Below are 11,977 nucleotides of genomic sequence, written 5' to 3' on the forward strand. Positions count from 1 at the left end.
CAGTCTGCACTTCAAAGAAGATTTTAGAGAAGGCCTGAAGATAACGAAGCTGAAACCAGCTGCTGTGCCCTCCGTTTTCCCTAGCACCAGACATATCTGCAGCAGGAGGCGAAAAAATATAGGCGTCCACCAAAGCGCATTGCTGCCAAACCAGGTTCGTCAAGAGGGACAAATGCCACGACAGCAAGGCAAGTGCTATTTTTAGCAACTTACCTTCTTAATTAAACGTTTCTCTTGGATTCAGTAGCGTTAACAAATACGAAAGCAATTAATTTTCGGTAATTTCATTCTGCGTAATGTTCTTGTTTCAGACAGGATGCAAATATGAGGGATGGCTTTTAGCTGGGAACTCAGTCACTACGGCAAATTTCCAGCAGCCTCGATGCCAGCAGCCGACAGCCCTGAACCTCATGAACCGGAAGAAACCCCTCAAGAGCTCTCTCCGGAGCCAGTGGCTGATGAGCATTCTGTGACTCCAGCATCAGTGATTTCCCCTGCTTACTTTGTATTTCCTCAGACCTGCTGCGATGCTGCTCCTAAGCCCACTTCCGCTAAGACGACTGCAGTTGGGCATGGTGTTCAGACAAGACTGACATTTCCACGTATGACAAGGTCTCTGAAGCAAGTCAACACGCTTAAGAGGAAATGCCAAAGGCTACTAAAAAGAGAGGCGGACTGCAGTGTGAACTTCTTTTGCTAAGGCAGCAGGCCAAAAAAACAGAGGCCGTTATGAAGAAATGTAATTTAGCGGTTCTTCAGGTACGTATGTTCTTCAGAAGTTGAGTACTCGAGTTAATGTGCATTTTTTGTGCATATCATGCTCATCTAGGAAAATGTGCAGGAAGAGGATGCTAAAGCACTCTTCCCGCAAGAACAACTGACATTGTTGAACAAACCGAAAGGTCGCTGGCGTGAAGAAACTATCCGCAATTGTGTGGCTTGGCATTCAAAGTCCCCATCTGCATACAACGTGTTTCGTGAAACTGGAGGGTTGTCGTCGCCGAGCCGCTCAACGTTGAAGAGGTATATTGGCGCATGCACTGGAGAAGTGGTGTCATCAATAATTAAGCAACATCTTTATATGGAGGAAACGCTACACTCGGAGCAGGTAAATGTAAAGCTTTTATGAGATGGGTTCAGTCATAATTGAAAATTATTATGTCTAAGCAGGCTGTGGCTCCCTGGTCATGGACGAAATGTTCCTCAACCAAGGCACCAGCTACCAAAAGCCCCCGGATGCTGCTCATGGCCTTTTCGATCTCGGAGGCGAAAAGGCAGAATTTGGACAGCAAGACTCACTGGTGACTCATCTCCTGTGCTTCATGCGTGTGAGGCTGTCAGCTGAATACAGGTATACATGATAGGTCATCTTTTTTAGCAATTCTTTAGCTAAACTAAAACAACTATGCGTATTTAGTCATATGTCAATGCGAATTTTGATTTCTTTAGGCTTCTTGTGGGGTACTACTTCACGAAGGCCTTGACAGGAGAGCAACTTCAGCTTCTTGCCTTCAAAGTAATGCAGTGCATGGAAAAGGTGGGGTTCAAAGTGAAGATTTATTTTTGGAGATAACCACAGAGCCGACTCGAAGTTTTTCTCAAATCTGTATATGCCTTTATTCTAAATATGCCCTTTAGAACTTTCACCAAAGCAACATGTTTCTTGCCACAAGTCTGCTTTATAATTTATTGGTGTTGCTTTGTTAAGGTACACTAATGCCTGTGAATATAATTTTTTTCCAGACATCCTCTGAATTGAGGTTGTGAGTTTTTCATTTTATTTGACTATTGTCGTACATTGAAAAACATCAGGTCCCAATTTCTAAAAGGGAAGAGATTATTTAGGAGAAAGAGACAACTCATCCTGCCAGACTTTCTAAGGTACAAAACGATCCTTTCTACTTTAGCCATTCAAATTTTACCCCACTAACATTTCGCCGAATCACAGACTGCTGTACAAGGTCCAGAAGAAGCACGGCGTCTTCAGATTGGAGAAGTGCCTAACCAAGAAGCACCTGGGGCCATAAAATTTCGTAAAAATGAATGTCGGCAGGGATATCCAAGTTTTTTCTCCTCAGGTGAAGTATGCAGGCATATTTTTTGCTGTCTGTGTGAACGATACATGTTCTAAATAAAAAAGAATGGTTGCTGAATGGGTGACATATATTATTAGAATGAACTCCAGTGATTACTGTTCTTATTTAGGTCACCACAGCCCTGCGACTTTCGCAACAGCATAGACAGAGCCTTGTAGCTCCTGGCTTCCAGAATTGCCTGCCGACTGTGGAATTTGTTGAATTGGTGCACAAGTGGTTCGTGCTGCACAATTTTTAGAGCACCACTCTTCACTGGACCAGCAGAGATGCCATGAGGATGCCACTTTACTGTGCAGATGACGAGAGGTCTGTCATTGTTTAGGCAGTGTTTATGCCATTTCTATATTGCTCTAGAATTCGTGGATTGGCAAAGTTAAATGTACTCTAGCGTCTGGCGTATGGAAACCACTTTTTGTTTATTAAAAGCTAATGATGAGGCGTTTGTCGTTTTTATTGTGGCACGCTCTATTTTGCTGCCCTTGCAATCTTGCTTATGAAGACACCTAAATTATTGGTAGGGGGGCCACGAAATGCAAGATAGAAGTTAGGGAAGCTTACCAATCCAAAAACACCGTCACAATCAGTGGAGCTTACCCTCCTTACCACTATCTCGCAATGAAGTGGAATTTTTTTAATAATGCCGCCTTTAGAATGCGTCATTCACTGATGTTTTTTATGACTGCCTGGTTTTGTATGACGCATGCTTGTGTTGATATTCTTTTCTTTTCGACCCTAGTGTTTAATTAAACTCTGTTGCTAGTCGCAGCTTATGTGGTCGCCTTTCCTCTTCTCTTGTGTACACGTCTTCGAAGGCTAAGTTTCGTTGTCAAGCTATTTCACTACTCTATGAACCTTTCTTCTTCAGTCTTTTATGCCTAGGAAACAACTTTCTGTAGCATTTCAGCGAATGGAAGGAAGCATAACGCATAAGATGGAGTTCCTGTCAGAAGATACTTATGAGGCACTGAGAGTAACTAGCATGTCCATAGCGCTGTACACAAGATTCCTCGGGAGCGCAGGATTTCATTTTGTGTGGACATCAAAGTTCTCAAGCGATGATGTCGAGTCGCTCTTTTCCACAATAAAGCAGCTCAACGGGTCAAATTCCCAAAACGACGCCTACGCAGCCCTGCCATTACTGCAGAAGATCTTGGTCGCTGCAATCGTCCATGCTTCGTCCATTGCCAACGTCGGAAGCGTGGTGGGCTCGCTGGGCAAGGCTACAAAGTTGTTTCTGATTCCTGCTAAGCCCACTTGTGACAAAGTTGTCCGGAAGGTTTTGCTCCCTCATCTCACTGCGCTGGAGTGCTATCCAAGTATGCGAAGTGATGGGACAACCCATAATAGTTTAGGCCCTGTTTGCTAGAAATGTAGATGCAGTTTCCAAGTTGAGCGCGAAAAAGCTATAATGCCTGGCCCCAAACAGCAACATTGCCAATTAAAGGCACTGTAATACGCCTTTTATGCTCTTGCCGTGAACATCAAAAAAGTAGAGATTTTAATCTAGAACAGTGAGTTCAGGCAGTGACACCAAATGACTAGGGTCAGTGAATGAGGGGATTAACAGCAGAGGCTTTGAACAATAGGGGGTAGCATTAATTCTGCACCTAGCATTGCTGAACAGTAATTTCTGAAGGGCACTCTAATCTGGGCCACTGTCCTAAATTCGCTGTAAATTTGTATCTTCTATGAAGTAAGAGCATGTTGCCGACTGATGGCGGCAGTGCTTTCAAGACTAATTTTGGAAGTGAAATTCTACCATTTAGCCTTTTCCAGAATAAGCTTAATTAAACTCAAATCTGCGTTGTTTCTTGCAAGTGCCCCTCAACGAAGTCTTCCAGCTAGCACGCTGGCAATGATTGCTGTTTTCTTGGTCAGAGCCGTACAGGACTGCATTAAATGTGAGGGCTCCCTTATTAATTTGCGGGTACCAGCCTCTCAGTCTACCACCACTGACATCATTGCAGGCATGGACAGCGGCGATCTTTCATATCCTACTTTGGCATTCGTGGGATTCGTCAGCCGCCTGTGTGTGAGTCAGTGTTTCATTTCACTCCCGAAACGAAACAAAAATCCAAACAGTAGCGTCACCCCGAGTCACCAGTCGCAATGAAGTTCAAACTGCTTCTGCTGGCAAAGTCATGGCCAGTGTATTTTTGGTATCGTAAGGGGATACTGCCGATCGATTTCATGGAACGTGGGACAACAATCAACTCGGGCAGTTATTGCGCAATACTAAGAAAACTCAGGCGAGCTATCCAGAACCGCCGTCGAAGACGACTAGCAGCCGGTGTAACGATGCTTCACGACAGCGCCCGACCTCACGTCTCCCGTTAAACCTAGGAACTTTTCACAAACTTTGGGTGGGCTCTCATGCCCCACCTACCATACAGTCCAGACCTCGCGCCTAGTCATTATCCCTTGTTTCCCAAGTTAAAGGAACATTTGAGTGACCAACGCTTCCGGAGCGACAATGAAGTCAAACGTGAGGTGAAACACTTCCACAACGGGTTGGCGGTGAAGTACTACGACATTGAGATACAGAAATTGAAGCACTGTCTAGGAAAGTGCGTAGGAAAAGATCACAGTTATGCCGAGAAATAGAGCAAAGTTTTATCTTTCCAATGATCTAAATTTCTATGTGAACAAACAATGTTGTCGATTTCTAAAATTGATGGGAACTTCATTTCTGGATCAACCCTCATAGTCACTCGACCACCCCCAATGCAAATACTATGGGAAGCATCGAGGACTTGAACGGCAAATGAGAAGAATGAAGTGCGCACAGCCACTACAGCAAATATCAGTACCTATATGACCAGCTTTTACTATTTTTTCATGAGAAATGGGAGGAGGTTCCATTCACTTTGAACTCAGAATGTAATTACTGTCTATTTCTAAAATTTATTTTTGTAAAAATAACACAATGCCCTTGCAGGTGGATGAGAACATCACAGCATTTAATTTTGGTTGCAGGCACAGACCATTCTTATATATTAATTATCAAAAAGTATAGAATACAGGAGCAGGACACACAGAGAACTTGAGCCAGATTATCACATAGCAGTTGTTTCAAAATTTGAGCCATATTTTTTCCCATCTGCTATTGCAGATACCACCACTGCACATTTTGAGCGGAATTACGCTTCTCGGCAGGCATTACATGGCCAACAAATCATAGAAAACATTATACATTTGACAAAACTGTTACGCGTAGTACAGACTGGAATTTTAGGCAGCAAACAGTGAATTATAGTCATTTAGAAAATTGGTACATGAGGTGCTGTCTTGGGTACTAATGTAATGTTGCTCTCAGAATTGCAGAATGCGTACTTAAGTCGATGGGTAAAAATTTGTATTGTTCAAATAAATGGAGCCGCGTCAGTGAAAGATGAAGAAGCCTTAGCGAATGGTATGACGAAGATAAAAAGGATATTTTTGTCTCCATCTGAGGGTTGCATTGAAGCCTATTAAACCAACCTTGTTTCTTTCTCATCGTAACAGTGTCTAACTTTCCATGGGGATTTGCTGAACAAGTAGTGCCTTTCTAGCAGGGTTATCTAGCCTGGAAAAGTGCAGTACTGGTATCTGTAACGACTAATACTTGTTCGGAATTGCTTGGATTTCCCAGAACCAGTAGTTTACGTAGCCCAGCAAACTTGCAGATACATATAGCAAAAGACTGTTGAAAGGTACAAGTCATACACAAATGAAGGCAAGCTTAATGAGTAGGACAAAGAAAATAAGCAGAAGGGAACAAGCCTGATAGTTATACATGAATTCAACATGATTAATCCCCCCCCCCCATATCATGACTTTAACCATATACAAATCTGAAAGACAAGAACAGTATAAACACAAAATATAAAAAGTGTAAGAACAATATAAGTTTGTCGCAAAAATGCAAAATAATACACTAACAGTAAAATTACGAAAGATTAGTAAAATCAGGTGACTCAGACTGCAGGAACATTCTTGTGTGCAGTTGAACATTGTTCCTAATATTGCACACAGCACTAAATTTCTTATTTATGACCGAGATCATTACTTTATGGATACAATTAGATACAAAGTAGCTAATTCAATTAAAATGGCAGCATGTAACCTCGGCTACAGAAAACTATTTCATTCAACAGTGGTGCCAGCGACCACTTTAAGTTCATGTTAAATAACAGACTTTTAAAGCACGATAAGTTGATACAGAACTTGAACCACCATAAATAAAAAGGAAAAGCTGATAATTGTATGCAAATAGGAAGTTTATGAATATATTGAAAACGTCTACCCAAAAGCTTGTGCATATTGCCAGAGCCTGTTAGAGTAGCACGCTTTGTTGAATGAGGCTTCATCTTTCATCTGCATCACGATACCAACACTCTTCAACGCTTCAAAGGTGATATTTACGAATGATCAGTAAAATTAACCTCCTCTATTGTGGATATTTTATCTACACATTTCTGCAAGACTTGTTGCAAAGCCCAAGAGCACCTGTCACAGCTTAGATCTCTAAGCTCAGTGTCTTTACAAAACGATTTCTGTGGAATGCATAAACTTAAAAATGTTGTTCAATGTCAATTGTAAAGACAGAAGATCACCCACGTGACTGAATACTGTTGAAACAATTTCCTAAGTCTTCGGTAACCAGGTCATCTTTACCAGATCACAATGAAACAGTGTCTACGTGCAGTGCTTTATAATATTTCGCTCCGTAGCAGTGATAACCTACTGAAATGCAGCGACAACAATTGCCGAGATTGAACTCCAAACAAGCACTTGCACAGTATTTGCACATGGCAGAGGAACATACAGAAAGAAGAGGCAAGGGCAATAAATTTGCTCTTTCCCAGGTAGCAGTTCTGCCTGTTTTGCTGTAATACCGAGAGACAATGTGCTTCTTTTGCAGCCCACAATGGTATGCAAATTGAAGTCTGCTATTAAACTCTCAGTAAAGAGAAAAATTGATGGACTCATGAAAGAGAGCTATTGTTCTTAAAGTATTGCAGGGATACATTTTCCAATCAACTGTAAACATAATAACACTACAGCTGCAACAGACATCCCATTGCATGTTCGACGCCATATGGCAACTGACAAAAAACAGGTCACTGACCATTTCAGAGAAAATGAGTTTCTCTGCAAGCTCGCCACGCTTAGAATGAGAAGACTGACTCCTGAAGTTGGCTTGTCCCAGAGGCCCCCTTCATCCTTTGTTGCTTTGTTCATGTGATACATAATTATGGCTCCGCTGAAGATATCGGAACAAATGGTCAGCTGGACATGGCAGCTCGAGATTGACCATTCGAACTACAATTTCAAGAATTAAAGAAAGCTAGTGAGATTAATGATTACGACCAAGGTGCCAAATAAAACAACAGACGAAGGAAGGAGACAAGACAACCACGTAGGCGCACTAACAACTGAGCGTTTTATTTCTTGACACAGGAATAAATACCTGCTGTCAAGGATCAAAACAACAATACAGAACGACTTCTAAGAAGTCGTTCTGTTTTGTGGTTTCTTTGTGCGATGCAGATGACGGCCCTGTTTGTTCTTGTAGTTTGGATCCTTGACAGCAGGTATTTATTCCTGTGTCAAGAAATAAAACGCTGAGTTGTTAGTGTACCTACGTGGTTGTCTTGTGTCTCCTTCATTCGCCCGTTGTTTTATTTGGCGCCTTCGTTGTAATCATGCATAACCAACTCGCCCACCGGCACGTGCTTAGTGAGATTAGACGCCCCTTAATGAGTGTTTAAGTGAACACATACCAATGTTTCTAGAAACATGCAGCTAGCGTACGCGTCATTAAAACCTTGCAATGACGCCTCAGTCACTGCTGTACAGCACCCATAAACAACAAAAAGTATGTTACCTGCGGTACGTTTTCTTATACTGGGAGCAATGAACTGCATCAGGCAATACAAAATGACAAAAAAGAAGGGCATACCGTTGCACAGAGACGCGGAAAGATAAAAAAGCATAATGAGGTTACCAACCCAGAGGGTAAGCCGGTAAGAAAACAGCTTCTAGAAGAAAAACGTGAATAAACAAATTTCATAAAAGTAGGTAGCCATATCACCAAATTATATCAGCCTGTTAGAAGAGAGAGCAATATTTATATTCTGCAATGCCCTTCTCACCCTTGCGTGTTACTGCAGGCCACTTACCTGCATGATACACAAAGTATTCTGGTGCGCTTCAAATAATTTATGCTAGTGTCTTCAATAAAATAACATAGCATTGATCATTAGAACTTCAAAAAATCATGACCCATCCCACTCTGTGAAGGTAATTGACCAGCGAAGCTATTGAGCATGCAACACGGAGGTAACACATTATTTTGAACAAAGGTACGAACTTTTTGTCTTGATGGGTGGTCATCGTGAGGAATGGTACACACACTTATTTATTGCCTTGATCGGTGGTCATTATTTGACTCGCAAATGTAATTACATTCTTTGATAACGTCAAATCGATACACGTACGACACTGGGTGGTCGCCTGGGCCGGATCGGTGTGGCATCGCAAGAGATATGTCTGCAAATGGACCGAGTAAACCGCTCAATTTTCGATGCCGACAAATCCGCATTGAAGTCATTAACAACGACAACAGGGGCAGTGCCGTCGCAGCTAATTCACGCAAACTGAGTTGCCAAGAACCTTATCTTTCTTATGGGAGTATGAGCCATTTCTCACAGGGGTATCAACCATTGATGACGACAGTTTAGACAAGCTATTCTGTATGTTTTACGTGTGATTAGAAAGAGTTTAAGAACTGTTTTCAAGTTACTGAGTGCTTCTAGCCTCTGCGTGACGGGGCTATGAGCTACTGTATTTTTCGCCTGATTACGGGAGTATGAATGCTTGCGGGGTATGAGCCATTGATGATGATACCTTTTCTTGATAGAAAACAAAAATGCATGGAACCCTAGACATATACAGCTTCGCTGTAAAAACTGACTTGGGTCTTTTAAAGCCCCCTTTTCTCTGGAAGGCGGATCTAAAACACACCAAGTAAATTAAACAATGGTATACTAAGAGATATTTTGACTCAGTGCACGCATGCCGACACTCTTTGAGCCAGATTTTTCAGACTGTCACAGCCCGGATAAAACTTGCACATTCCTGTATATTAAAGCAAACCTGATCTGAGAAAGAACGAAATGTGACAAAGCCTTTTTCACAACACTGTGGCAAGCAGGAAATTCATTGTAAATGTCAGCTTTCCCTAAAACAGCTTGCTTTGGGCTTTTGACACCGCAATTCATTGCCGCGAAACAAATTCTCACAGGCTTGCAGAAGGCTGACTAGTGGGTATGATGGCAGTTTGAAAGGAATACGGCAAAGGAATTCATTTCAATGCTCACTGCTCTGGGACTTCCTATAATTCCGGCAACAATGCTCAAATGGCACGTTCGGCACAGCTCATGCTTATGTATTGCAGCACATGCAATACAGCAAGAGAAATATTCTAGGCCATCTTGCTCTTTTTGACAAAGCTCAAAAGGCCATCATCAAAATCGGCGAATTCATTTGTATTTTCTTTAAAGTCAGCACTGAGATCCCTATCTCGCAAAAAAGTCCAAGATCCTGCGAGTCATCAATGCTATGTGAGCCGCTCCGAATAAGTTGCGAAAACTGAGCCAGCACACTCTAGCACTCTCTCAAAGCTCAAGCAGCAACGGGTGACAAAAGAACGGCAGTTTGCAAATGTTTTCAGGCTCTTCGCCAATCTTGTCGTCTATCATGCTCCATGTGAATAAAGCAATGAAGTCTTGCAGAAACTGCTTGGCATCATCTGCTTTTTGGGGATAAAGATCACTTAATGTTGTCTTTGTTGTCCGCGACGTCATTATCCTCAGCCAAAAGAATACTTGGTCAAAAAAATGCTGTAGTCAGAGGTGCGTTTGGCCGCCGGGCTTTGCCAACTATGTACCGTTAGGCCGCAGCTGTGCTATGCTGCATGAGTGAATGTGCCGCGCCAAATTCATCTTTTTAGAGTAATTTGGGTCCAGGTCATAGGTTTTTAGATGTGGCATTGGCATCAGCTTGCGCGTCCAGTCTATAGTGCAACCCTGTCGTACTTGTTTAAAGTGAGACCTGGAAAATGAAAAGCCTCTTACAGCAGTCCTATTCGTTTTATTATGGTGCCTCCTGTAAATATCAAAGTTCATCGCTCTAAAACAATCTGGAGAGTAGTCTGAAGCCTTAACAATTCCTTGCTGTGTGGTGTGTCAGGTAAAGATCTATCATGCATTTCGTAGACTGATCTTGTTGCTGGGTAGTTTTGCTAGGGAACTGTCACTTTGTCCAGAATGATTTCCTGGCCTCTGACCAGATGACCTCTAAAATTTCTGAGCAGTTGAGGCGAATCCGCTAAAAATGCAGCTCTTGCCTACTGCCACAGGGGTGGAGACATAGCGTGCGGGGCATGCCATATTTTGGAGCATGAATGCCACGAAGGCTCCAAATCGCTGTGTTTCACTGGCCCATATCAGTTACCGCTACATTAGCCGTGATCCCTGCAGCTTCTGCTCTCTTGATAACATCAACAATTCAATCCTTTACTTGCTGAGCAAAAAAAGAAGCCGTAAAAAAGTAAAGGCAGAAAATGCTATAAGGGCCTCAATTATAAGTGGCATATTCATAAAACAGAAAAACAACAAAAGGTTAAACCAATATTCAATATTCAATCGTATAACTTAATTTTTAAATTGTTATTTCATAGCTGTAGTGTTGACTTTATCTAGCTTTCGTGCCACTTATGCTTAAAGAATTGCTTTACACGAATGTACCAATTGCAAGCACACAATAAAAAACACTGTGTGAAACCGATCACACTCTTACTAGTGGTAAGCAACAGCCTGCTTCCATCGACTCGAGAGTCCAGCTAGTATGAACACGAGAACACTGTGAGCATTTTCATGGCAAATGCATTACGCAATGTAGTGGTGAGGTTGGCTAGGGAAGTTGCTAGCCTGGCAGAGTGCCGCTACGGCTGTGACGACAATGGCGTTGTATTCGAATGACCGGCAACAATCAATAAAGTCGTCAGAGCGTAGTCACAATGATGTGTCTTCATCATTATACAGGGGGTCGCCACATTGCTTCAATATGAGTCACATTGTCAACAGTCATCATGAGGAGGATTCTTCAAAACATTTTCTTAATCCTTTTAAAAGTTGCAGCATTGATGTACCTTGCTCAGTCAACGTTTCGGTCAGTGGTCAAGGTTACTGAGCTTCAGAGCATGGCTTACCATCTGCGCAATGCAAGATAGCAATACCGAACAAATATTTGTGTATTCTTCAATTTTTATCATGATTTCATTATGACGCAAAAATATCACATGATGAATCATGTGGAAGCTGTCACTGTCCATGGGAAACACTGTACATTCACTTAACTTCCCGCACTGCTACTCATTGCTCCATTTGCTGCGGTCATGTGATGCGTTCACGTAGATGCTGGATGTCCCCACCAGTGATAACTCAAAACTTCAAAGTGTGTGAAGCCACTGAATGAACCGCAAGATGTACATTCTCCAATGTTATTTGTTGTGTTGAACCCTTGCTTTCTGCCTACAAGGTTACTATGAGTGACACAAAGCACAATCTGCAGACTCAAAGCCCCAATATGAATGCCCCCTGTTACTCTTTTATAATTGTCTAGACGCATACCATACACCGTCTTCATACCTTAGCTGCATTTTCTTTATTTCCACCACTTCTCCTAAGCTACTAAGCCTGAAGATTTTCTTTAAGGATTTATAACTTTCAAAATTGCTCCACCAAATGTGCCAAGGTGAGACGCCAAATTTAGGTTCTTAAAGTGCCGTACCTTTTAATTGGCTCAAAGTGTATGAAACAACAGAACGGCCGTAA

General features: G+C 42.2%; 1 pseudogene; it reads left to right on the plus strand.

Annotated features, from left to right (window-relative positions):
* The first annotated feature begins 331 nt into the window (after positions 1–331).
* LOC126540928 (uncharacterized) lies at positions 332–5,277 on the plus strand (annotated as a pseudogene).
* Positions 5,278–11,977: the final 6,700 nt, after the last annotated feature.

The sequence above is a fragment of the Dermacentor andersoni genome, chromosome 2 (assembly GCF_023375885.2).
Source record: "Dermacentor andersoni chromosome 2, qqDerAnde1_hic_scaffold, whole genome shotgun sequence".
NCBI classification, from domain to species: Eukaryota; Metazoa; Arthropoda; class Arachnida; order Ixodida; family Ixodidae; genus Dermacentor; species Dermacentor andersoni.